Below are 24777 nucleotides of genomic sequence, written 5' to 3' on the forward strand. Positions count from 1 at the left end.
AGGACGCTCGCCCTCAGGGCCCGGCGAACTGCAGGCTCCACAATGCCCTTGGCCCGCAGCGGGCATGCGCGGCCGGCCCCGCCAGGCCCACCCGCCCCGTTCCCGCCCGCCGCCGGGCGGGGACAGCGTGAGCGAGGAGGCGGCCGGGGCCGGGCGGGCCGGGCCGAGGGGCGGTCGCTGCCGCGGGCGGCAGGTGAGGCGGCGCGGGGCGGGGGCCGGCCCGGGCTCCCGCAGGGGGCGGTTCGTGGGGGGTGGCGGTGGAGGCTGTCGCCTTGTTCCCGAAGGGAGAGCGGGTGACGAGGAAGCGGGGGGAGCGGGGCCGTGTCCCTCGTGGTCGGCAGCGACCCCACGGCGGGGAGGCGGAGGAGCCGGGGAGCCCTCGCGGAGCGGGGCTGGCGGCGCGGCCGTGGACGCGCCTGCACGGGCGGGCAGCGAGAGCGCTCCGGGCCGGCAGCGCCGTGAGGGGCAGCGGAGCGGCGGCTGTGCAGTTCCAACTCCGATAACCTCCCCAGAGGTCACGGCGCTGCGGGTTTAAAGCCTGCTGGGGCAGGTGAAGATGTAATTATGTTCTCCTGACAGTTTTCCTTGAGTGCCTTGGGACACCATCCCTCCAGCTCCCCGACAGCTGCCTTCGCCTTTGAAAGCTTAGCAATGAATTTGCGAGTTTGACCCCAATGGATACGGATGCTGGGTTTATCACACCCTGCGCCTTTTTAATTATTGCGTGCTGACTAAGCATGGTGGAAAAGTTTCTCTTGCCTGTGTCAGTTCTGGATGGATTGCACATGCACATTCCAAGGGTGGGCTCGCCAGTGTCTGCTGGGTTCCTTTGCTTCCTTCTAGCCCCCCTCAATTAACCCGGTGTTTAAATGGGCTATGAAGATAAAGAAAAATAAATAGAGAGGCACGTTCTCCTCTGATGAGAATGACTGTATCTGAACAACTGCTCAAGCCAAGGGAACGTATCAGTGTTTTCACACCAGTGCCATAGCTGGGTAACTATCGACAAATGCTGACTTTTAAAGGGTGACTGCTGACTTTGGTAATAAAACAGAAACGGCTCTTTTTAAGAGCAATCTCAAAACGCTTGAACTGATTGATTGGCTTGTTAGCTCAAGCCTTGACTTAGCTGGGAACCAGAAGAGCTCTTATTCTCTGCAAGGACGTTCTCCCTGAAACAAATCTGACTTATGCTAAACACATCAGCTGTAAGACAGGGTGTTTATTTTGCAATGTCATTTTCAAAACCATGGTAGATACCAAATGTGTGAAGTAGATACAGGAAAGCTGCCTTGCAGTCTGCTTTTCTGCCAGAGTGCATTTTGAACGGTTTATGATTGCAAGGTGGCAGTTTTACTTGGAGCCTCACTTTTGTGTTTTAATTAGCTGTCATCAAAGCTGGAGTTCAGCTTCCAACGCTTGTGAAGTGTGCCATGAACATGCACTCTAGCTGCCTGGGTAATGTTTTGGAACTAGTTACTTAGAACCCACTCTCTATTAAGCAATGTGCAAAATGGACTGACTGTATGGAAATCTCTTTCCAGCTCAATTTCCAATCTCCTCAGTTGCATCTCATTGTGAACTTCCTGAGGTTTGCTTCAATCATCTGGAAATGGAATATTTTCATTCCTCTTTTTCTCACCCCCTTTCTCTTACAAGTTGTTGCTTTAAAGTGTTCCATAAGTGCTGTGGGTTTAAATGGTTCCCTGTGACATTATCCCACATTCAGCTGCTGCTCCCCAGAATTTTTCATGTGTCTGGCCTGTGCTCTAACCTAGCAAGGTCTTTAGGAGGTGTTTTAAAACACAGAGACCTAGAGATCTTCCACAAGTAAAACCATCAAATGATCAGAGCCATAGATGACTTTTCTCAGCAGAAGAAACTGCTTTCTATTTAAAATGGCTTTTCCAGTCAGGGTGTATCTAGGCTGTGAGGGAGTGGATTTTTCTAGGAAGTAGTGGGAGGCAGGAAGAATCATGAAAAAGAAGGTGGCGCAAAGGAGAGCATTAAACCACAGAGCCAGAATCAGATCAGAGATCCTCAGCTATGCAGACAAAATTTCTTCAAGAGGACAAAGAATCTTGTCACACTGTGGGACAGTATTTTTTTGGGTTGTGTTCCAGGGTGGTTACAGAATTCAGTGTTGAAGTTTACATTGAGAGGTAGAGTAGGTCTGTGGGTTCACAAAGGTCAGGGAAGAGTGGGCTAGGAAGGGTCAGTGGAGTTTTGGGGAAGATGAGTGGTGCTCCCCTCTTTTGCTGGCTGCCTTCCTGGGGGAGCCAGTGGCTGTCCCTAAGGGACTTTGCACCATTGGCACAGAGCAGTGACTGAGGGTTAGCATTTGTTGGTGGTTCTGCTCTGGATGAAGGCATGACATGCTACCCTCTTCCTTCTCCTTTTAGGTCTTCCCCCCCTTTCCTTCACCTTCTGTGGTACAACGTGTTCCCTTCTCCATCAGCACACCACCTTCTCCAACACCACTTTGCCACCTTTCCCACACAACTGTCTCCCTGTCCTGGAAGCCAGCTGGTGGGTGTGAGGGGCTGGAAGAAAGCAGGTTTCTTTCCTTCCTTCCAATGTGCAGATCCTGCCTGCTGGCAGGGCAGGGGGGAGAGGGCCACTCACACCTGGTGGTGCCAGACAGCGCCCAGCTCTGCCTGTGTACAGCACAGGCTGTGAGCAGGCACTGGGCTCAGCACGGGGCAGGCTCAGCTGGGAGGCTTCAAAGCCAATTACTGGATGCAGTCTGTGTATGACAAGCTTCAGTTTCATTAGCTGCCTCCCAGGAGTATCGAGCTGCGAGGCTCACCTTTGCAGAGATCAGAGTCTCCTCTGTGATGTTATTAGGTGTTTTTAAAAATAGCTTCATCAATCCACTTTAAAAGAGCTGGTCTGCTCTGATAACAGTGCCTGCTGGTGCTTTTCCAGATAAGGAACTTGTCACTTTTCCTGCTGTCATACATGCAGCTTCTGCCCTATTTAGAATACAGTATAAAAAAAGACTACAAAATAACCACCAGTCTTGAATAAAGATTTATGTGTTTAGTTTAATAACAACTGAACAGTCCTTATTTAACTGCTTTGGACAGTATTAGCTTATGAAGAAGTTAGGATCAAGTTAAATGCAGAGGTGAAGATAATAACTTCACATACCAGTGACTTGAGGAAATCTTCATGATAATGTCTCTTATGTAACAAAATGACAACAGGCCAAAGATTTTTTTTTTTCCTTTCCGTCCCCATTAGAAATTCACTAGCTTTAAAAAGAATCTGAAATACTGTGTTGTTCATATATGTGTATCATCTGTACAACAGTGGGAAAGAGCCAGATGAAATAGCGTAAAACCAATTTCAATCTCTTTTGGGGGTCTGAAAGGAAGTTCCCAGCAGTATCATGAGGAAGCTGCAACATACCTAGTAATTCATTCTATAATGGTGTATGCAGGAGCAGTGTTCTAATTTGCACATTTCTTTGATGTTTTGTGAGCAGATGGCATTTTTAAAAAGGTCTGTTAATTCTGTGGGAATTTGGTAATGCCTAATTGCTGGGGGATCAGAAAAGAATAGTAGTCAAAGTGAGGCTCCAGACTTCTCTGCTCTCAAAAGGGAGACAGCCCTCTGCAGCCTCATTTTTAAGCTACTATCCTTTTAGAAACCCTTGCTTAAGAATATTCACCAGTGTCCTGAGCATCAATTTGGAACTTGCTGATTGGTCTTCATTAATTGGATTGTTTTCCATGAACCAGACACTTGTTATTACAGGTAAAAAGTACTGGGGTGATCATGGCTTATTGTGGGACATGATGCATTATGGATTTTCATAAGAAAGCCCTTTACTCTTTCCCTTTTTCTCACTTGTCTCATGGTTCCTTTCCTTTTATTTTTCCCTTCTCTGTTTCTTTCATTGCACCTTTGACTTGGTTGGTGTACTTCAGGCACCTGCCTAAAGTGTTTGCAGCAAAGGACCTAAGTACCTCTTTGCACTGTGACATCAAAGGATCACATTTTGAAATTACAACTTTTCCTTTGAACAAAAAGAAGAAAAGGTTCCTGGTTGCTATGGTGATGAGCACTATATAAATGCCTATAAATAAATAAAGTAAACAGCTGATTCATGGGCTTTGATTTGCACTATTTTTTGCTTTTCTAATGAGATATAATTAAATATCAGAATGGAAGGAAGTGACTTTCCATTAATTTTATTAAATACATGTTACGCCTTCTCTTTTACAGTATTTCAGCTGAGAACGGTTAAATAGTAAGATGTGTATTTTTCTCTCTGTAGGAAGTTAATGGTTTGAAAAATCATAGTCTAGTATTTATAGAAAAAACTTTTAGATGCCAAAAGGCAGTCCACTAAAAAGATGGTGTCCATTTTCAGTTTAATCAGAACATACATTTTGAGCTAAATGCCTGGGTTTTTTTATCTTTAAGAGACTCTTATAGCTGTTGCAACATTTAAGTTCCAGTCAAAAGTGTCTATAAATGTAATTATGTTCTTCTGCAGTATTTGAAACCCCACTGGTGCACAACAACAAAACTTGAAAATGTCACTGACTTTTTCTTTTATGTCAAAATGACAAAGGCACAGTGAAAAATCATATATTCCTTGTTGAAGTTTGACGAGGAGAGGAGAATTGGCTTTTTCATAAGCTTTTTGTTCTCAGGTCTGTGATGTAAAAGTAGCTTTCTCTCTGTGCTAAAGGTGATAATTGTAAAATGGATTGGATGGAGACAATAAACAGCACACTGGAGTAATCCCACACACAGGTGTTTCTCACTCAGCAAACAGGTTTGCTTTGATTAACAGCAAAGGAGAGTCTGTAATGGAAGGAGCTGTCCTTAGGGAAGGAAAAAAGGTTTGTGTGATATACAGAGCTACTCCTTGGTTAAAGGATCAGTCTGGTTTCTCGGTGGAGACTGATTTTGCTACACTGGCCTGAAGAGAGATTATCTCAGCCCTGAGCTCTGGAGTGCAGCTTGTGCACTGACAGGGAGTAGTTCTGTTTTCTACCACAGAATTTTTTTGTATCCAAAGCACCTGTCAGATTTCCAAAGGACTTGGAGCGCTATCCTGTCCTATTAAACAATGATAAAGTAACACCACATCCTTCACTGTCTTCCTTCCCTCTGTGCATTCAGATTCATGTCTGTTTGCTTTACCAATTAAAAATATATTTGACTAAATATATTTTACTTCCAAGTGTGGGTAATTGGGAGGACAAGGACACATGGTAGTTTTTTGCAGTTACACACAACTGCTCACCGAGCAAAACATGTATCTGCACACAGCTGTAGAAGGCAGGGGCAGAACAGGAGCAAGGAATGGTGTCCCTGAGGGTCTCACTTGAACAGTGACAGCCTGCTCCAGTTTGATTTACATTTCATAGGCCTGTCACTTGTGTCACAGCTGAGCTGCTGCTGTGGCCAGGCTGGTGGTGCTCACCTGAAGAACAATGACAGCATCAGTGAAATAGCCACAGAGCTGCTGCTGAACCTGGAGTTTTCCGCCATGGCACTGTGCTCATCTCTCAGAGGGTGGCACTGTGTCCCGACCCTGATCCTGTGCCTGCCACAGCACTGTTCCATGTGGGCCTGAGGCTGGAGCAGGTTGCTGGAATGTCATTTGTACTCCACATATATCAAAGGCAGTTTTACCTGGATTGGGGGTAGGTTTGGACTGTCAGTGTTTGACCTGTGTGACTGACAGTGGACAAGGCAATCCAAGGTCTCTCCTACAAGAGTCACTGCAGAGGCTGATGAGGTCTGTAGGCAACCTGAACCCGAACAGAATCTGCTGCCTGCCAGAGCAGCAGGGAGATGGGAAAGGTGGCAAACAGGTAGTCTTGAATGTGCTTCAAGTTTGCAGCTACTCCCAGGGCTAACCACATGGTTTTGGTGTTCCTGGAGACCAGGCTGGTGCTGGAGCAAGACCAGGCTCCAGAGTCATTGACAGAATTTTATCAATTGAAAAGCAGCATTGTTAGTAGTACATACTGCCTTTAATGGAGAGGCATCTTTATTTAGAAGTCTTTTCTTTGGAGAGGAGGATGAAATATAGATATTAATGACAGGACAAACTGTTGAGGACAAGCTGGAGCTGTTGTGTATCTCCTTTTCTGGCATGGGTAGGACAAAGGGTGAAACAGTGCATATACCAGATTTTTTTTTCCCATTCCTCAGAAGGTCTCCTTATGTGTGGTTAGAATTTTTTTTCTGTCAGAATTTTTTTAATAGATAGATATGATCCAGGACCATCTGGTGGAATTTGCTGTTGTCACATCTAGGTTTTCTGATGTATTGCCTGTCAAGTTATGTTGTATGTTCAGATGAATTTCTCATATGATCTGCTGACAGCTACTGACAGTCCTGAGATGGGAAGTTGGAAGCCTGAGGGGAAGAACAGAGGGGCAGAGCTAGCTTTAAAAATGTAGCTTTGATTGCTTTTGATTGATGGGCTTTTATTTCTGGTATTTAAGGGTGACTTTTTTAGTGAAGAAAGGTGAATGAGTGAACTTTAAACCAAGTGCACCTAAACTACTGTAATTGTACTTGGAAGGTCTTGGAAGTCCACCTGTAGTTTTGTTGTTGATTTTATTTTTTCTTTGACACTGGGCTCCTTAGTCGTTCTCTACCCTTAACTCTCCATCTGTAGACAATCTCACCCACTTAAATTGCAGCCTTTTCTTCCTCCTTTACTCCTCTGTCCTTATCCAGTCCCTTTTTAGAAAGACCTCAAAATATTTTTATATTTGTTAGGATACCATTAGGAATCCTAGTAATCATAGTATGCTAATCCTAAATCCTAACACCATAATAATTCTGTAGTAAAATGAACTTAAATTTTTGACAAATTCATATTAACCTTTGCAGACAGATCACATGTATAAAAGCAATAAGCAACTCTGAAATAACTACAGTAATTATTTTCTTGCTGGTACAATATTCAAATAATTAATTAAAGTAGATGGTTTTTGATGTTGAGATCCACAGTGCAATTGCATTTCCTCACACACTGATAAAGATAATGCTCTGCTTTGTAAACCAGAATCCAAATAAGCCATAAGCACTTCAGTTTTGTTCTTCATTTTTTTCTGCCATTATTTGAAGCTCCAAGTAGCAATTATAGGCTGGTGACAAGATAAATTTCACAACTTGTTGTCATTCATCATTTTTCAATTGGCTAGATCAGAAAATAATTGATTTGTGTTTGAAATTTAAAGGTTTTTAGTTTGTATAGTATTAGTAGAAAGCTAGGTATTTCTGGCTGGGTTGGGAGGAAGCCTGTTTTAGACAGAGGTGGGATTGCCCTGCAGAGGCACATCCAGGTGTGGCTCTGAACACAGACTCGCTCCCTTCTCTCTCAAAGCTGCCCTCTTACACCAGGCCTCCTGCTCTTTACGTCCTGCCTAAGTGTTGGTGAAGTTGAAAGTCACCCTTGAAAAGGAAACAGCTTTCTTCCATGGGAATCTGGATCTCAAGATGACAGTCCCCAAGCTCAGGGGACTCTTGCTGAGGCAGAAGCTGGAAAGCATTTTCTTGCCTCTGTTAGTTACTCCTGTGAGTCCTTGATGCTGCTTCCCGGACGGGGGACTGCGAGTGCCCTTCGGTGGCAGTCGAGAGAGAGATCATATTAAGCTGACCAGGCCTGTAAAACCAGAATATAGGGACCACTGTTGTGTACTCCAGTTTTGTTCCATACTTGTAAAGTATCAGATAAGGTGACTTGGAAATGATCCTGTGATAGGGGAGGGATTGGATATGCAAGGGTCAGTGTAAAGATGCAGCAGCTCTCCATGGTGGTGGTGATCTGTGTTGGATGGAGCACTGTTCTCATACTGCTCAAACATCAGCTCAGCTATTTTCAGAAGAAGTGGACTTTGAAGGAAACCCCATAGATGGAATATGGCCAAATCCTCTGCCTGTAACGTGTTTGATAGCACTGCAGGGTGGCAGAGCTGGTCTTCTGTCCATAAATGCATTAAATTAACTGCAGGCAAGCTTGCTGAGAAAAGGGTAATGAAGCGGGTCCAAAATGGGCCGTGTGCGCTCAAGCACATGCAGTGGCCTTAATGCTCTAGGCAGCATTCCCACAGGCACGTGGCTCTGGAGCAGCCAGGTCATGGAGCACACTGTGCTGTTTGTTAAATGTATTGCAGACCACAGGTGCAGCCAAAATCACTTAGCCAGGCATCAGAGGGAAAGTCAGGAAGGAGAGCAATTCCATCAGGAGAAACTTGTGAGAGGAGCTGGATGCAGTCTGGCATAATGCTGGTTTGTGGTGGATGTGTTCCAGTCAGCACCCTCTCAGGGACCTGCCTAGCCCACTGCAGCTAAAGTTTCAGCTTCTGATAATGGAGATGAGGATCTCAACACATGGATTGTGTTGTTTCAGGTAGAGGCAGCATCTGAACAGGTCTGCAGCATGACTGACGTTGTGCAGCCTTCATCTTTACTTCATGTGATGAGGAGGAGGGAGGGTGGAGATTACTTGAAGCACCTGGATAGAGGCAGAGCATAATTTTTCAGAGTTCCTTTGTCTGGAGGAGTACACAGCCCATATGTAATTCAGAAACATGTTAAAAAAATAGGGAGCTGTTGTCTTTAAAAATCGGTGAGCACCCAAGTCTGTTGGTTGAAAATCTTGCAATATGTCTAAAATGAACCAAGAAAGTGTGTATAAAAAGTAGTGATAAAACTAACCCCTCCCTTCATAGACTCAGAATAATGTGTATCTTTCACATTTAGGCTGAAATACCTGGAGCTGCACATGGATTTATCAATTGTCAGTTCTTCTGAAATCACATTTAATAGAGATGTTCTTTTCAGATGTGATCTGTAAACATTTTTTGTTTGTTTTACTGTAAATCTTGCTTCCCCCACTTTTTTTTCCCCAAGCCTTTTCTTCCTTCTTCTGTTTTAAACCTGATGATGTTATGCTATAGTTAAATTATCAGAGAGGGAGAGTGATATCAGTGTCCTCCACCTTGTAGTAAAAAAATCTATATTTTTGTTTTCTGCAGTGTATTGAGAGCAAGATAAACGAGCAGGGTGTTGCCATCCTTTATCACAGTCAGAATGATAAATGCCATGTCCTGGAAAGTTTAAAGATGTGTAAGAATGCAAATCCTTGGCCCACAAGGAGATGTGTTTGAAAGTGCAGATCCAGCCAGGAGTTAAGCACATCCTTAAATCTAAGCAGCAGCATTGCTTCCATTGGGTGTATGTACCTGGCACCTCGCTGTGTGGGGTAAGCAAAGCTCATTCTGTGCAAGGAGATTTGACTTGTTTCAGTGGCTTGAAGTGGGATATGAAAATGAGCCTTTTCCTGTCCCCTTGAAGAGCAGTCTGAGGGTAGTTCAGGTTTAGCTGTTGTGTTGCTGTCAGTGTGAACTGATGTAGATGGAAATGCTGATCCTTTGGTACCTTACAGTGCATCCCTCCCCTTCTCCTCTCTTTTCACCCTCTACCTGTGTCTGCTAACCATGAACAGAGAGCCTTGTTTGTAGTGGGCAATACAGCACCACAGCACCTCAGCTTAGCAGGTGGAAGCACTGCAAGAGACTGAGGGTGTTCCATGGGAGTGCAGGACTTTTCCTCCCTCGCAAACAGGGAAATATGTAGAAATTTTCAATAATTCACAACTCAGCCAGGAGGGCCAAGCGTGTCCTGGGGAGCATCAGGGACAGCATCACCAGCCGGGCAAGGGAGGGAATCACCTCCAGTGCTGGGGGCAGTTTTGGGAGCCACAATGTAAAGGAGACATTTAACTATTAGAGAGTGTCCAGAGGAGGGCAACAAGGATGGTGAAGCGTCTAAAAGGGAAGCCTGGTGAGGAGTGGCTGAGGTCACTGGAGCCTGGAGAAGAGGAGGCTGAGGGGAGACCTCATTGTGGTCTTCAATATCCTCACGAGGGGAAAGGAGGGACAGGTACAGATCTCTTCACTCTCTTGACCAGTGACAGCACCCAAAGAAATGGTATGAAGCTGAGTCAGAGAACAGAATGTTTAGTTTGGATATCAGGAAAAAGTTTTTCACTCAAACAGTGGCTGAACACTGGAAGAGGCTCCCCAGGGAAGTGGTCACAGTACCAAGCCTGACAGAGTTCAAGAAGCATTTGCACAATGCTCTGGGACATGTGGTGATTCTTGAGATGTTCTGCATGGGACCAGGAGTTGGACTTAATCCTGATGGGTCCCTTCCCTCAGCATATTCTATGATCTTCTCTCTATCTGCTTCTTTTCCTGGTTGTCCTTTAGTGGAAGTGCTCTCTTTGGCTCTGTTTTCTTTCCTTCCCTGTAGTTCATTTTCGTGCCATGTTTCTTGCTTCTTTGTATTTGATGTCACGTGTGCTTTCTGAGGATGCAGTGTATTCTCTGCTGTGGTTGCTGTCCACATATTCCTGCTAGTGTGAAGTCACCTGTGTCTTTCCTCATGGATTTGAGTTAGTTTTCTAACTGGGAGGTAATATATCATTTTTGTGTACAAATGGAAATGTTTTTATTTGGGGTTTTTTGGTACTGAATGAGATATCATCCCTCTTGCATCCTTGAGACTCTAAAAGAGAGATGGAGGCTGAATTTTCCTGATGCACTGATTTTACAGCATCAGTTTCACTGAATTACCACCAGCTGATCCAACAGCATTGCGGCTGCCACTGACATTCTCACATTCTTCTCCTGTGTTTTAAGTGATTTTGTTTACTTCATACAGTGCAATGAGGCCTTGAGCTCATGACTGGAAATTTCTTGGTGTTTTAGTGACAAATACAGATAAAAAAGATAATCTTCCTGTCTGGTCTTCTTTTTTTTCTTTCCCTAGAGCAGTCTTTGAAGGTTGCACCTTCTTCTGTTGTACATCCTTTGTCAAAGTATTTTTTTATTGTCTATTCCCCTCCTACTTGTTTCTTCTCTTCATTCCCTTTATTTTAGTCCTAGGTCTTCTTTATTCTTTTGGGTTGTTTTGTTTAGGTTTGAGAAGAGACACACCTGCGTTTAAGTATAATTGGCTATTTGGAGTTAACTTGGAAGTTTTCCTTACAACTGCCATGTAAGCAAAGTAATTTGCCCCTTCATCTCTTCAAGCTTTTTCCAGTGTCAACTGAAAAGTTTCACAAACTTTTGCTGTTCTGCCTCCAGTTTTCATTGCCTTTTGACCATCTTCTGCTCCAAAGCTTGCATTGTCACACCTGTGAGAGGCTGTGCTGCACAATTCTCACATCCAAACCAACTGATGTTTCCCTTTTCCATTGTGAAATGTTTCACCTTTTCCTTTCAAAACACACATGCAAGTATTCTCCTCTGGCCTTTGGCTCTGCCTTATAAAACTGCAGCAGAGATCTGGGTACTCACTGGCAGCTCGACTTCTCTGCTCAGTTGCATCCAGGAGCCCCTTCTTCAGCTGCTAGATGTTCTGAAGGCCACATGTGTTTAAAAAGAGTACAAGGGCTTATTTTGATATTAAATAAGGATTTCTTGGTTCTTGTAGGGAGGTGGCATATATGGATCTTGGGATTAAAGATGAGAGGGATAAGAGTTTGTTTGATAACAGAAGGGGTTTCTTGTATTTATGAAAAAATGGCTTTTGTACCACGCTGCTTACTTGCCAAAGTTCAGCTGAGAAAATGTTATTTTCAGTGAAAACAGATCATGTGTTTTCAGTTGCAAAGACTTCTTTGTATATGGTGTTAATTGCCTTTCCATATTTTTACTGTTTTACCGTAACAATTTGATTATACATGTATTTTTGCTCTCGAGAGACAGTGGGTGTGATACAATCTCTGTTTTAAACTGTTATCATGTAATTAGCAGGGAAAGGTGTCTCTAAAGTGTGATCTGCTGGCTTCTTTGCTGCTCAAGAAGCAAAGAGCAGCTGAATTATGGGATTTGAGTCCTTGACTGGAAGTCCTTGTTGTGTAAATTTGGCATAGGCTACTTCTGTTTCAGAGAACTGACTCTTTCTTCAGCTCAGAGTAGTGTATTAGGACCATGCTTTAATAACATCAAGAAATTGTGATGGGTTTCCTGGTTATGTTTTATGTACCCCTTGTATGAAGTGGGCTTGCACACAGATCTTTCTTATTCATCTAGTTATGTTCTCTGATATTAAACCATATAGGTTTTTAAAGATCCCTCTTGTGAAGTCTTATAGCTAATAGTGAAAAGTAATCTTTGCTCTCCCTTCTCAGAGCTTCTAAACCAGACTGGGGTGTTTCTGCTACATTCTCCTCCAAGCTATGCTGTGAGTTTTTTGATGTCTTTTGGCACTAAAAATTCACCCATTATATTTTAAGGATCAGTTTTGTGTACTCTTCGCTGGATAACACTCTTGGAAGTTCAGTTCTCTTCACTGGTGTTTTGTTCTAAGAGTGGTACTAAGCTGAGAGTTTAGATCTTGGTTTCTTTAAGCTCAGAGACTCAAGTGCAGTTTTAAGCTGCATGTGACTTTTGAATCACAGGTGCCCAATGAAATACTTAAGTAGTCTGTATAACCTACCTTGGAAATGCCTTGAAAGAATTTGAAATCAACTGCCTCTGTCCCTCCTTCTGTCCCAGGAAAAAAACCCTTCTGAGTTTGTGTGTAGGGACTGCTCTCCCCCTGCAGAAGAGGAATGCACTGTGTGTTGTCAGTGATTCCCTGGATGTGGTGGGGTTTTGCATGTGCTCCTGGCAGGCAGACAGTCAGATGTAGTTATGGAGTGACCACAGTCCATTACACAGAGCACTCACTGGTACGCCTTTGATGCATTGGAAATGAGTGATTTGTGAATTGCTTCATGTCTTACTTTGCTGTTGTTTTCCCCTCTCCCAGCTGGCCACATGTAATGTAAATTGAATGGGATGGTGGTGGATTGTGAACTGAAATCCCTTTGCACTGGAAAATTAGTTTCCCTGAGCAGATGAGGCTTTCATCTGTAGTTATGTGGACAAAAAGCTCTCTCCAGAAAGGTGTGTGACAGCGCTTTCATGACCTCTTTTTTTGCACTGACTCAACCATATCATAAACTCACTTTTGTGAGCCAAACCAGACTCAGGCTGTTCCTGCTGTTGTCGTTTATTTCAATTTAAATTTCAGTATATTCCTGCTTACCTTTCACAACGAATAGGAGGAGTGGTGGGAGGGAAGAGGAGGAGCAGTGAAAAATAAAAGGTTCACAAAGATTAATTCACTGTGTAATTTTCTCCTTTAGAAGGAGGGAGAGACACACCTGGGAAAATAGGTTATCAGACCTCTAAGCACACTGATGAAATACTGTCCTTTCTAGCAGACACTGTGGTGTTGCACTGAGGCAGTTCACTTACTCAGCACTAAAACTATACGACCAGATTCATTCTGAGGAGGCGTGATGTGGTTTTCTCTGTGTGTCTGCATTTTTACTGCCTTTAGCTAAGTTAGGGCCCTTGGTGCTTATCACTTTTTAATGGTTTGTTCTTACCTCTGCTCCTTGCTTCTGGCTGTTTGTTCTTTACTACTTAGGTTGTTATTCATGTTCATGTAGAGACCTGAGAGTTAATAGAAAATGAAGATTGGAGTTGCTCTCACCTTCCCTTTTCCTGTAAGGTTACCTGGGACAGTTCCACACACATTTATCTAAAGCTTTGCAGCATCTCAGCTGCTGACTCTGTAATAGTTGTGTCAAAGTATAAAGCTAAAGCTGGTAAGCTAGCAGCTCATTGAAATCAACTTCTTTGGATTTATAAAATCACTAATTAATCATCTTTTAATGTGGGTATAAATATAGAAGAAATGTGTAGTCTCTGTCTTAATTGTAATCTTTTATATGAATTTTGCAATAGTCATACATATGTATTATATACAAATATATATATACTTAGCACAGAGGTCACAAGACAAGCTATTATATACAAAGTTCTCCAGTCCTTGCTTAATTTATGTGCATGTATTGTCCCACTGGAACACAGGACTCTTGTGTGCATGCTTATTTTTAAGCCTTAAATATATTAAATGAGACAAGAGGGTTTTTATTTTTAGTGTATTTTGAGGTTTAGTTTGGTTCATCACCTCGATGGTAAAGAAATGGTGGTTATTTTGTGTAACTATAAGTCACTCAGCACAATGGTTGCCAGTCCTCAGTCCCTGACTTCTGTGCTTTCTCATTTTACATACTTGCTGCAGTAACACAGGTGCAGATTTGGGTCTTCATAGTTGCAAGAGAAGCTTTTTGTGCTGTAGCTTTAATCCTTTGCCTGGAAGGAAGGGTTGGCTACCTCAGCAGATTGTTCCTGTCAGCCTCCAGGTTACATTATAAGCACATCATTCTGCCACAGAAGGGGTGAAGCAGGATGAGCCAAGGCAGGAAGGTTGTAAATGTCCTCTATCTCTGACCTCTCCAGACTTGGGATTGGATTCACTGCATATGTATATTTTAGTCTTGTCTTCAAGGTCACAAGGCCTTCCTCTTTGAGGCTGCTGGGTGTGGCAGCACTTATGTCCTTACTATGGCTTATCTTGGGAATGCTTCACTTGTGAGGGGGTTCAGCCCTGCTCCAACCCTCCCTGTGCTAGATGGCTTCTCTGGGGGTGGCTGCATCAGTGCTAGCTAGAGATGGAAAAGCACATCCTGATGTAGGAAGCTGTCTGAAGAGCCCTTGATGTCTTGAAATACTCTGTAAAGTAGCTGAAAGACCACTCTATTCTTGGCTTTGCAAATACCAGCACATGGATCCAGAGCTGTACAAAATGAATGAGGGCAGATGTTTTTAACTGGAGCTGTCTTGAACAGCAGTTGCTTTATTAGGCTGATGTTGCTTCTCTCTCAGTAACAGCCAGGTTACACTTCAGTTGCTTGAAGAGATTCTCATTGCCAAGGACTTGACTCAGCATTTGATGCAGCAGAGGCGTCAGATATTGCTGGAAGGAAGGAAGGGAACAGAAATGAGCTGCTGTGGCAGGGTTGGGTAAGGAATCTTCCATCATGGAAGGACCACAGGTGAATAGCAACTGTGTCAGTAGTTTTGCAGGTGTTTCTCTTTCAACAGATACTTCCTGCTTTTCCTCTGGAACTTTCACCTTCTTGTGTGTATTGAAAGCCTTATCATTTATTTATGGGGGTGTTAAAAACTCCACACAAGTGGGTCTCAAGGAGGGCTTGTGGGGAAATAATACTTTGATTTCTTGGTGGAAAAAAAGGGGGCAAAAATTAATCACCTTGGTTTTTATTACTATTCAGATAATTACAACAGCAAGTCTAATACAAAAATATCCTATCAGGTCAGGCTTGGACTTCTTCCTCTTGCTGCTGTGTCCTTGATAAATATGCCTAAATTCAATAGTCTTTCCATGATTTTCAAGCTGCTGAGGACATGAAGAAGCTCTTCCTAGGTATTGAACTGTAAATGGTTGCATGTGACATCTGGAGGAGTAGAAATGGGCTTTTGCAATTAATTCAGTGTATTCATCTCACTTTCCCTGTTGTGTGCAGCGGTTCATGTTGAAGCTGAGAAAGATGATTCATTTGCTTTCTTCTCCCTCCTGTCAGCAGCAGCAGTAGCCCTCAGAGCAACAGTAAATGCCTGGCCTGCAGCCATGTGTTACTGCATCTCTTCTGGGCCTTCAGATGATACTGTAATCAGATGAGGGACGAGGTATGAATTCTTTTCTCCGGGGAAAATCAGACTGAGATTTTAAAGTATTAATCAAAACCCAGTTGTTAGGATGTTTTTTAATTGGCCAGCAGATGTTTTTCAGTCTTATGGCTTATGCTGTCAGGAAACACCATTTGTTGTTGTTTTTTTTTTTATACCTGCTGTATAAGTTATTTTATGATTTGTGAGACCTAATGATTTGTTCTAAAATTTCATGTGACTGTCAGCACCCCTGGGATATGCTCCCCACTCAGAACATGGATGTTTTGTGCTCCCCTAGCATCAGTCCAACAGGTTACACTGCAGGGAGGGTATCCTGTGATACTGTGCTCCTACCTGTTGTTAATATTACACTGCTGAGCTAGGAATAGAGTTGGGTTGTATGCTGGCTGTATTCTTTAAAATGTGAGGAGGATGTGTTGTTCAGGTGTGGCTGAAGGGGGCGTTGGAGGCAAAACAATCAGTTTGCAATTACGGGACTCAAAATGGCAGTAAACCTTTTTATTTCCCCTGATTTGATTTAGATTCTCCTTTAGCTTGGCTCTGAACTATTTTCCTGTCATGCTGCTGTTCTAGCTACTTCCAGGCATTTGTCAAAGACTGCCTAATTGAAGCACATGCTCCAGCTTGGCTCAAAACTGCTGCTGTGATCAAGACTGTAGATGCTGTTACTGCTTCCTTGTGGAGTTCTTTTCATGAAGTACTAGGACTTTGGTTTGTAGATTTGGATTCTCAAGGTTTTAAGAAAGCACAAAGTCTCTGAACATAGAAAAAGTGGAAGCTTATAACAAAGGCAGCTTCAGGCAACAGTCCTATCAGAATATTCTGAGGTAGAAAGCACCCATAAAAATCATCCAGGTCCTGGACCTCAGTCCTTGAAGCCTTCCTGTAATCCTGCTTGTGAACTGAGATTTCTCATCAGATGGGACAACTGCAGCCCACTTGCAAACCAGGCGCATAATCCAGTGAGGGCAGTTAAATTCTTGGACATCTTAAGCCCTGTCCTTTGGATACTTCCACACAGTTGTTATCTGTTTACCCCTATAAATCTAAGTGCCTGTTGGTGTTTTGTATTTCTGTTTTGTCTCTTCCATACCTTGGCACCCATATGATGTTCACATTCAGGGATGTTTTTCCTTTCAATAGCTGCATTTTGCTGTGATAGCAACATCTTGATTTCCTAAGACATCTGTGAGACTTGCTGGTTATGACTATCCTGTCAATAGACAGGAGAAGCGGCTCTCTTCCTTTTCCTCCAAAATTCCCAGGGCAAGTAATTCTGACATGGCCTCCAACTTGAGGTTAAGTTGTGGGTCCAGGAGGGGTTTTCCAGGTGTGCAGGAGGCCCCTGCAAGTGAAGTGGGAATAGAAGATGGGAGGAAGGTGTGTGGGGAGCAGAGTGTGTCAGGCGTGTGGCAACTCCTCCAGCAGCTCTTTGAGAGCAGGAGTGACAGAGCTGGTCACTTATTCCTCTCCGTCCTTTACCATGTTTACTCTGTCATTTGTGGTCTTAGAGGCGCCAGCTTCTGTCTTGAGCCCTGAAGCCCATGAATACAGCCTTGGAATACACAAGAGGTTTTGACTGTTGGTAGATTTTTGACAGGAAGCTGCTCCCATATTAAGGGATGGTGGTGTGGTGCATCCCACCCAGATCCCATTGGCAGGCTCAGTCTTTTTGTCTGTAAAATGGGAGATGTGTGTCTTCAGGTGAGGTTGTGGCTTAGTGTTGAAATGTCATCTGAGAGAGGGCAGATAAAGCCTGGGCAAATGCAGTTAACAAATAGCAACTGTGGGAAGCACCAGGGTGAGGCTGTACCCAGGGATCTCACAGGCAATGTTTTACCCTTGGTTTCTCATGTCAGTCTTGCTGAACATCATTGCCTTACCAAACTGCTCTTATGAGCATGAATTATCTCAGATTCCCTTGCAGACACATTGGCACTAATTACATTTGCAGGTGCACAGTTGGCAAAGCTGTAGGAGAGGGAATTGATTTATCTCTGTCACCCTGCTGACCTGTCATTACTGATGGCCAAATGGGAACTTGAAAGAGCACAAGTGACACCTAACTTGAATCAGAACAGCTACCAAAGGCATCTCCTGCCTTGGGAACTGGCAGGGGACTCTCCCACACCTTTCTTCCCTCCACACACACTGCATACAGCTGCAGGAGCAGGCCAGTGTGTCCCTGCAATGCTGCTGGGGTGGTTCCTAACAGGAATGGAGGGGTTTATGAGAGTGAGTAGTTTAGCACATGACAAGTTCAGATAGCAGGCAAGTATGTGTTTTATATGTATAAAACATGCTCACATCTGCAGAGGAGAATAAATATCTATGAATTTGGTTGATGTCAAGGCACGTAACCTGTATGTGTGTAAAATACATCTGATCATACTTACACCTTTTTAAACCTAATATCTATGTAAAACCTGCATCCTCCATCTCTTAAGCCTGGGAGTATGTCATTCTTGAAGCACTTGAGCAAAGGGTGGTTTGGCCTCTGAGATATTCTTCAGAAAAATACCTTTTACCATGTCAAAGTATATTCTTCAATATTCAATATTTGGCTGAATTCCTGGTCCTTTTGGCATGAGTTTTAATTTTAGCTTCTACAGAATCAAAATGTCATCCTCTCTGTGTGAAGTCCCAATCTTGGTGTCCAGAAACCAAATGCTTCCTCTGTGTCCTTTTTGTATTTGTCAGTACAAAGACTTTTTTTGTTAGTTCAGGCATATTTTTATTTTTGTGCTCTCAAACTGAAATGCACTTTTGGTTCAAAAGCCCTGCAAGAGGAGTAATTTCTTATAGAGAGTCCTTCTGGAACTATAAATAATAAATGCTGTGACTCAGAGTGATGCAGGCACCCCTGCAACATATATGCACACTGCAAAGATTCAGTAAATAATGATTTACCTGCTCTTTGTCAGCCCTAAACCAAGAGGGATCTATTCAGACTTTCTTGCTAGCTTGATGAGTTTTGTTTGTGCTGTACTGTTTTTTAGGAGTTCTAAAATGTGGTGCTGTTTTTGAAGGCTGCAACTTTATGAGGGGTATTAAATATTCATCGAATTCTTAGTTCTGAGCCCAGATCTCCTATTGAAACCTTACCAGCTTGTAGTAGGTGCTGACTGTGAAGAGCTTGGGACTGCCACACTTAGTGCCTCATGGTGCAATACTAATGGAAAGTTATTATTTCACAGTTGCTGGAATTATTTGATTATGGTTCCTCCCCCCCCCCCCCCTTAATGATGTAGTTTTGTACTTTGTGGTGTGGCAGATTGACAAACAGGACCCTCTTCAGGACTGGGGTTAAACTCTCATTTGTGATAATTGTCATAAGTTGTACCTAAGAAATCCATTAATATAACTCATCCCAGGGGCAGAGAAGAAGCTTATTCATAAATAGAAGACCAGTCTGTATGTGTTGTTCTTTCTTCTCCAGCAAAATAAAAGCTTGTCTAAGAGAAAGAAACCAACATGGTGTGTGTGGGTTATCAGGGTCCTACTGATAAAGTCTCTAACCAAGATCTGTGGGGTCAGTGGAAAGGCTCTCGTTAGCTTCAGTGGGAGGTAGGTCACACTGTGGAACTTTCTGAAGTGCAGAAAACACAAAGTCAAGATGTGTTTTCTCAAGTCAAGTCACCTCCAAATCTAACTCCACTCCTAGAGTTGCAAAATTCAGAGGAAAAATATCAGACTTGTTCCGCACAAGGCAACATCTTTGTATTCAGAGGTGCAACAGGACAGTGAGATGGTCTTAGAAAGAGAAGGGTGACTTTGGATTTCCTTAGTCCCAATAGGACAGGCTGAGGGCACTGGATGGGCTCACTTCTCTTTGCTCTTTTCTGTTATCTATTTCCTCCAGGCAGATGTGACTGAGCAGTGTCTGAGATCCTCTTAGGACAGGCATAGGCTCATGATATAGTTTGAAGTGTACCTTGAGCATGTGGGAGGAGGTATTAAGAGAACTTTCTTTCTTTTTCTTCCTTCTTATTTTACCTGTTAGGTCTCAAAGGGAAAATCCTCACAGACAGATATTGAACATTATGTGCTCTGAAAGTATACTATCAACAGGTTTGCAGAGCAAACATAGCAACAGCAAACATATCTCCTGTGTTTGCTTGTGATCTGCCTGCAGGAGTGTCCCTGCAGGCCTGGGGTCTCACTCCTGTGTTTGATGGTGTGACTTCATGCCATGAGCCTTTTGGAGGGCTATGCTGCATGTAGATCCACTGTGGGGTAAGCACTGGAAGTATTCCCAGTCAGTTCTGTCTGGTTTGCCATCTCCATGAAGCTGCTCAGCCCCCCCAGGTTCAAGCTCTGCTGTGAAGGTTTGTTTAAGGCACTCACCTCCATGAGCTTGTGTCCAGTAGGAGATTGTCTTATAAGATAATTTCTGGATAATTTCTGTGCCTTTGTGTTTAGGAATTACTTGTTTCCACCATAAAAAATAACTTTAGTATGAAAATACTGTTTTCTGGATCTCTGAAGGAGGGCAATCACATCCCTGTTCAATTCTAAGCCATTTGCTGACCGTCACAGCTGGGAAATTGCTTTCCTGGTGCCAAGGGAATTACTAGAAAGCACGATGAAAGGCTTTCAAGCAAGTAACATTTTTTTTTCCTTTCTCTCCTATTGTTTTCTTCTTTTGTGTGAAGTGTTCAGAGTAGCAGTGGCGTTAATGATCCCCAAAAGCAGGATTTCCAAAATGCATGTGTCCCCCCTCCCCGGAGCAGCTCGCCGCCCGTCTCCCAGGACATGCTCAGCTCCGTGAAGCAGCGCGGTGTTTGTTTCAGTGTGGCCGCCCGTCGGGGATTTGCAGGAACACTGCAGCAAATCATCCTGCATGCAAGGCTGACCTCTGGGAGGCTAACAAATTGAGGTGAGCCAGCTGGAGCGATAGGACACCGCCGGCAGACAGAGCATGCTCAGACCTGGGGGAGAAAGGTAGCTCCGGCTGCCGATGGTGCGCGGGTTACGGTGCCGGCAGCTCTTAGATGGGATTTTTGCTTTTTCTCTGTGGTGGTGAGGGAAGAAGAGGACTGGAGAGTGCTCGTTCCCCTGCAAAGCATAGCTTTAAGGTGTCTTCTTTTTTTCTTTCTCCTGTGAAAGAGAGGCACCGGATAGCATTTCCTGTTATTTAGCAACACCAGGTATGCGTGCATGTGCTGAAGCAGTGATCTACCAGTGATAGTACTTCCAAGACTAAAAAGGTTGCAGATGCTCTGAATGACTGTATTTCTTTGCTGGGTGTCATTGTGACTGTGCTGTGTTTGCTGTGCTGATCACATACGGCTCTGAATTCAGTTTTGTTGGCAGCGTACTGAGGAGAGGGGGGAGGTTGGCATGTTTTCCATGGTATCTCCTCGCTCCCCCCTTCCCTGCAAGTTCACACTGAATCCCTCCTCTATGTGTGTGCACATGTGGGAAGGGAGTCAGTAGTTCATTTGTAATCCCGCATCTTTGTAGTCCTGCTTTGTTTAACTAGGGCTTTGCTTTATCGTTTTTAAACAAAAGTCTCATGGGGAAAACATCTCTGATAGGGACTAAATTCTGTAGGTTTGCAGAAATGTATTTCTTGCCCGACACGTGCTGCTATGGGATTACTTTTTTTTTCTTTTTTTTTTTTTACCTTCCCCTAAAAACATGCTAATGTGGAGCTTGTGGTAACCAAGGAGGGATTGTGGCTGTTCTCATTGGCTGCGCTGTGCTCCGAACAATTTTGGCTCCTGCTTAGGATTTGCAGCGCACAGGAGTGGTCCTGGTGCTGATGGAAAGCAGGGAGAGTTCAGGCTGGGAGTGCTGCTGAGCACCAGTCCCAGTGCCCGAATAACACAGGTACTCTACCTGCTGGAGAGCACAGAAAGAAAGGATGGATAAAATAGAATAACAAATGGCAGCTAAAGGCCACAGGCACAGTTGGTGTAGCTGAAGATCATCTTGTTCAGTACTTTGGGATTTCACATCATATTCTTTTTAATTCACTTTTGCAGGATTAGTAAATTTTCCCTTTAGCCACCCCTGCTCCATCTTTGCTTTAGGCAGACCACTGAAGTAAGATAAACCTGCTGCTCTCTTGACACTTTTTGTTCTGACAGAGGTATCTTGTTTACAGACTAAAAGCAAGAGACCAGGCCAAACGAGAGATTTTTTTACTCATGTGACAGGGCTGTTAATGACAATGTAACCAGATAGGTTTCAATGGGATGCTAGGTGAACAAAGAGCAACTGGAATGAACTCTGCCTGTTGCCTCTGTCTCACCATGGTTATTTTGAGTAACTTGGGTTTTCATCTTTAGGCTTGGGACTCTCAGAAGGTAAACAAGACTTGAGGGATTGAGGGAAATACTTTTTTTTTTTTTAATTCATCTTTTTAGCTTATTTTCCCTACATCTCTCACCTCAAAAATCTTTATCAAGATTGTTTATCAAAAATGCATCTTTTTTAGGGGAATTTTTTTGAGATATGGGATTTTTTATGGGGAAAGAATTTCGTACTCCATTATGGATGGAGAACTTGGAAATGCAGATCTTAAAAGCCCAAGAAGTATTCTTTTTAGATTTATACTTTTAGCTCAGCTTTGTGGCTTGCTTCTATGCATTGACTGTTAAGTGTTGGAATTTTTTTTAACCTGTTATTCTGTAGATCAAGACAGGAGTATCAACAAATATTAAATCAATGGCTGGTAGTCATGGTGAAAGTCAGGTTGGATCTCTTCCTGTCCCAGCTCCCACAGACTTGGAAATTAAATGGAAGAAAACTTAGGTTTTCTATCCATAAGTGCAACTGGGAAGTGTCCTGTAGCCACCAGGCTTCTCCTGTTCATATGGAAGGGACTTTTGCAGTAGGGACCATTGCACAGAGCCTCAGTCTCCTTGGTTGCAGCCTTATATAGAAAGATTTACAGTTTTTCTTTCTGTTCTTCACTTATGCTGAGCCATGAAAACTGAAGATGGACCTAATTTTGATCACAACTATCTATAGATAAGGTTTTTATAAGACAGGGTTTTTTAAAATATATTGTTATATTTTGATAATTTTTTTCTGAATAAAGCTCTATTTTAAAAATTCTTCTTGAGACTACATAGTCAAGATATCCTTGTTTTTCATGTCCCCTCTTTGTATCAGGCTTCAATAATGATATTTTTATCGTTAACTGCTGGGCTTACTCCCTCTACAAGAATCTGCTCTTTTCCTGTTTAAAAAGTCAGCACTTCTACAGTTGGCTGCTTTTTACAAAGAAAATGTTCCAGTATATCAATCATTCAGTGTACCATCCTTTCTTTAATGTGCTATGTACTGTGAAAGATATATGTATCTCATTAAATAAATAGAGTGAATAAGATGATAACAGCTTTTCGGGCTTTGGGGATTGACTTGCTGGTAGTTCTGTGGGGATCTGTGACAGAGATGAGAATAAAAGCAAATTCTTGGCTGCCAAATCCCAACTCCCCCTCTTTCCAATTGGGAAAGTTGCCTTCTAGCAACTTCTGCTTTGAGGATGAATGAAGTAGGTATTTAAAACTGGATGTGTTACATACACTGAATCCTTAGCTAAGCCTCTTGCATCAGGGATGGGAGAAAGAACAGAAGACATTTTGCAGGGGGAGTGCAAAATGCCACGTTAGCATGCTTTTCTTTTCCTGTGCTGGTCCTGGAAAGCCAGTCTAGCAGGAGGTAGAACCAGGAGTAGGGAGTGCTGATGGGGAAAATGTCCTTGAGAAGGGAATATCTGCTTCTGCCCCTCCCACCGTTACCGTAACAAGAAGCCCATTTCCTGCCCTTGCAACTCTGCCCTAACTCCTTCACTGTCCTATGGCAAGAGCAGCCCCAATCCACTTCCAATTGTGTTGCATTTCTGGGAGCTGTGGGGATGGTTCTCTTTGGACACCCTGCCACCACTGGCAGGCTGTGCACAGGAGCTGACCAGCTGGGCCAAAGCCAAGCTGGCCTTCATGAGGAGGCATTTCCTCTGTGCACAGAGTGGTGATGCTCTCTGGAAGTGTGTCTCCTTCATGCTTTTTGGTTTTCCATTTGATGAGGCTTTTTAGCCTGCTGTAGCTATGGAAAGCTGAACATCGGCCTGGAAAATGTTGGGCAGTTGGTAACAAAAGTTCATCAAGGCCTAAACAGACCAAATCAGCACTTCTCATTTTGTTAATACCTGCAGAAATAGGTGACCTCTCTTTAGACATGCTGGTCACCCTGTTCACCCTTGTTCTCCCTAATCAAGCTTTTGGTTTTTTCCCTTTGGGAGTCTTAGTAGTGTATGTTTGTCACTTTTGTAGTTGGGATTTTTTAATGTGGATTTTGTAGCTTTTCTCCCTATTTCTTACCTAGACTGCAGTTTTTAAAATGGAGAGGAGATTTGGAGCACTGTCCATCATATTAATAGCTTTAGTGATTCATCCTACTGTAGCTTCACAATTAAAAAAAGAACAACAGAGCTCATCTCCTAAATGAATCCAAACAGTTCTTCATGCCAACTGCCTATTAGTGGAAATTCCTCTCTCATCCCGCCCACTCTGAGCTCCTAGGCATGTTAACAGGAGATGGAGAACAGTGTCTCCATCTATGCTTCCTGTGTCCTTACCACTTCCTGAGGATGTTTAATGCATCACATAACCTGTAGCTAACAGGCAGAAGGTGCTGCTGTGTCCAAACTTGCTTGAAAGTGTTATGGATCTGCAAGACACTGGAGGGCTCTGCCAGAAGTGCCTGCTGAACAAACCAGATGAATATTCCTGAAGACTTTACCTGCTCACCAGCAGCCAGTGCTAGTTAGAGGAGAAGTAGCTGAGCTGTGAGAATGAAACTGTGATGCTTTTGAAGTGCTAAGTGAATGGGGGTGGAGGAAGAAAATGGGGTAAGCTCTTCATGCCTGTGAACTCTTGGAAAAAGAGTAAAGATGAGCTGACCAAAAATAGAGTGCCTCCCACAGGCTCTTAGCTGCTGGAGCAGCATCCATTGTGGCTGAGCTGCAAACCTCAGGATATGCTCTTAATTCCACTGCACAGTCTTGAGCTGCCCCCACACCGGTGTTTTTGTTGAACCCCCCTTGTCTGGCTCTAAGACTGCTGCCTCCTGCCCTGTCAGCATCACTGCCAGGGAAATCTGCCTCTTCCACCTCCCTCTCTCACTCCTGTTGCTCCCCTGCAGCCCATTCCTCTCG

The 24777-nt window shown here is 43.5% G+C and overlaps 1 protein-coding gene across 6 annotated transcripts in view; it reads left to right on the top strand.

Annotated features, from left to right (window-relative positions):
• POMGNT2 (protein O-linked mannose N-acetylglucosaminyltransferase 2 (beta 1,4-)) overlaps positions 1–24777 on the top strand; it is a 31228-nt gene continuing 6451 nt past the window's right edge. For 2 of the 6 annotated variants that reach the window (XM_064415803.1, XM_064415797.1), the window contains exons 1-2: positions 1–193; positions 20264–20487. The gene's annotated coding sequence lies outside the window, so the exon portion shown is untranslated. Of the gene's footprint in view, positions 194–20263; positions 20488–20530; positions 20759–24777 lie in introns of those variants that run through there. The other 4 variants (XM_064415792.1, XM_064415786.1, XM_064415807.1 and 1 more) reach the window with 3 other exon arrangements.

The sequence above is a fragment of the Passer domesticus genome, chromosome 1 (genome assembly GCF_036417665.1).
Source record: "Passer domesticus isolate bPasDom1 chromosome 1, bPasDom1.hap1, whole genome shotgun sequence".
Classification (NCBI taxonomy): domain Eukaryota; kingdom Metazoa; phylum Chordata; class Aves; order Passeriformes; family Passeridae; genus Passer; species Passer domesticus.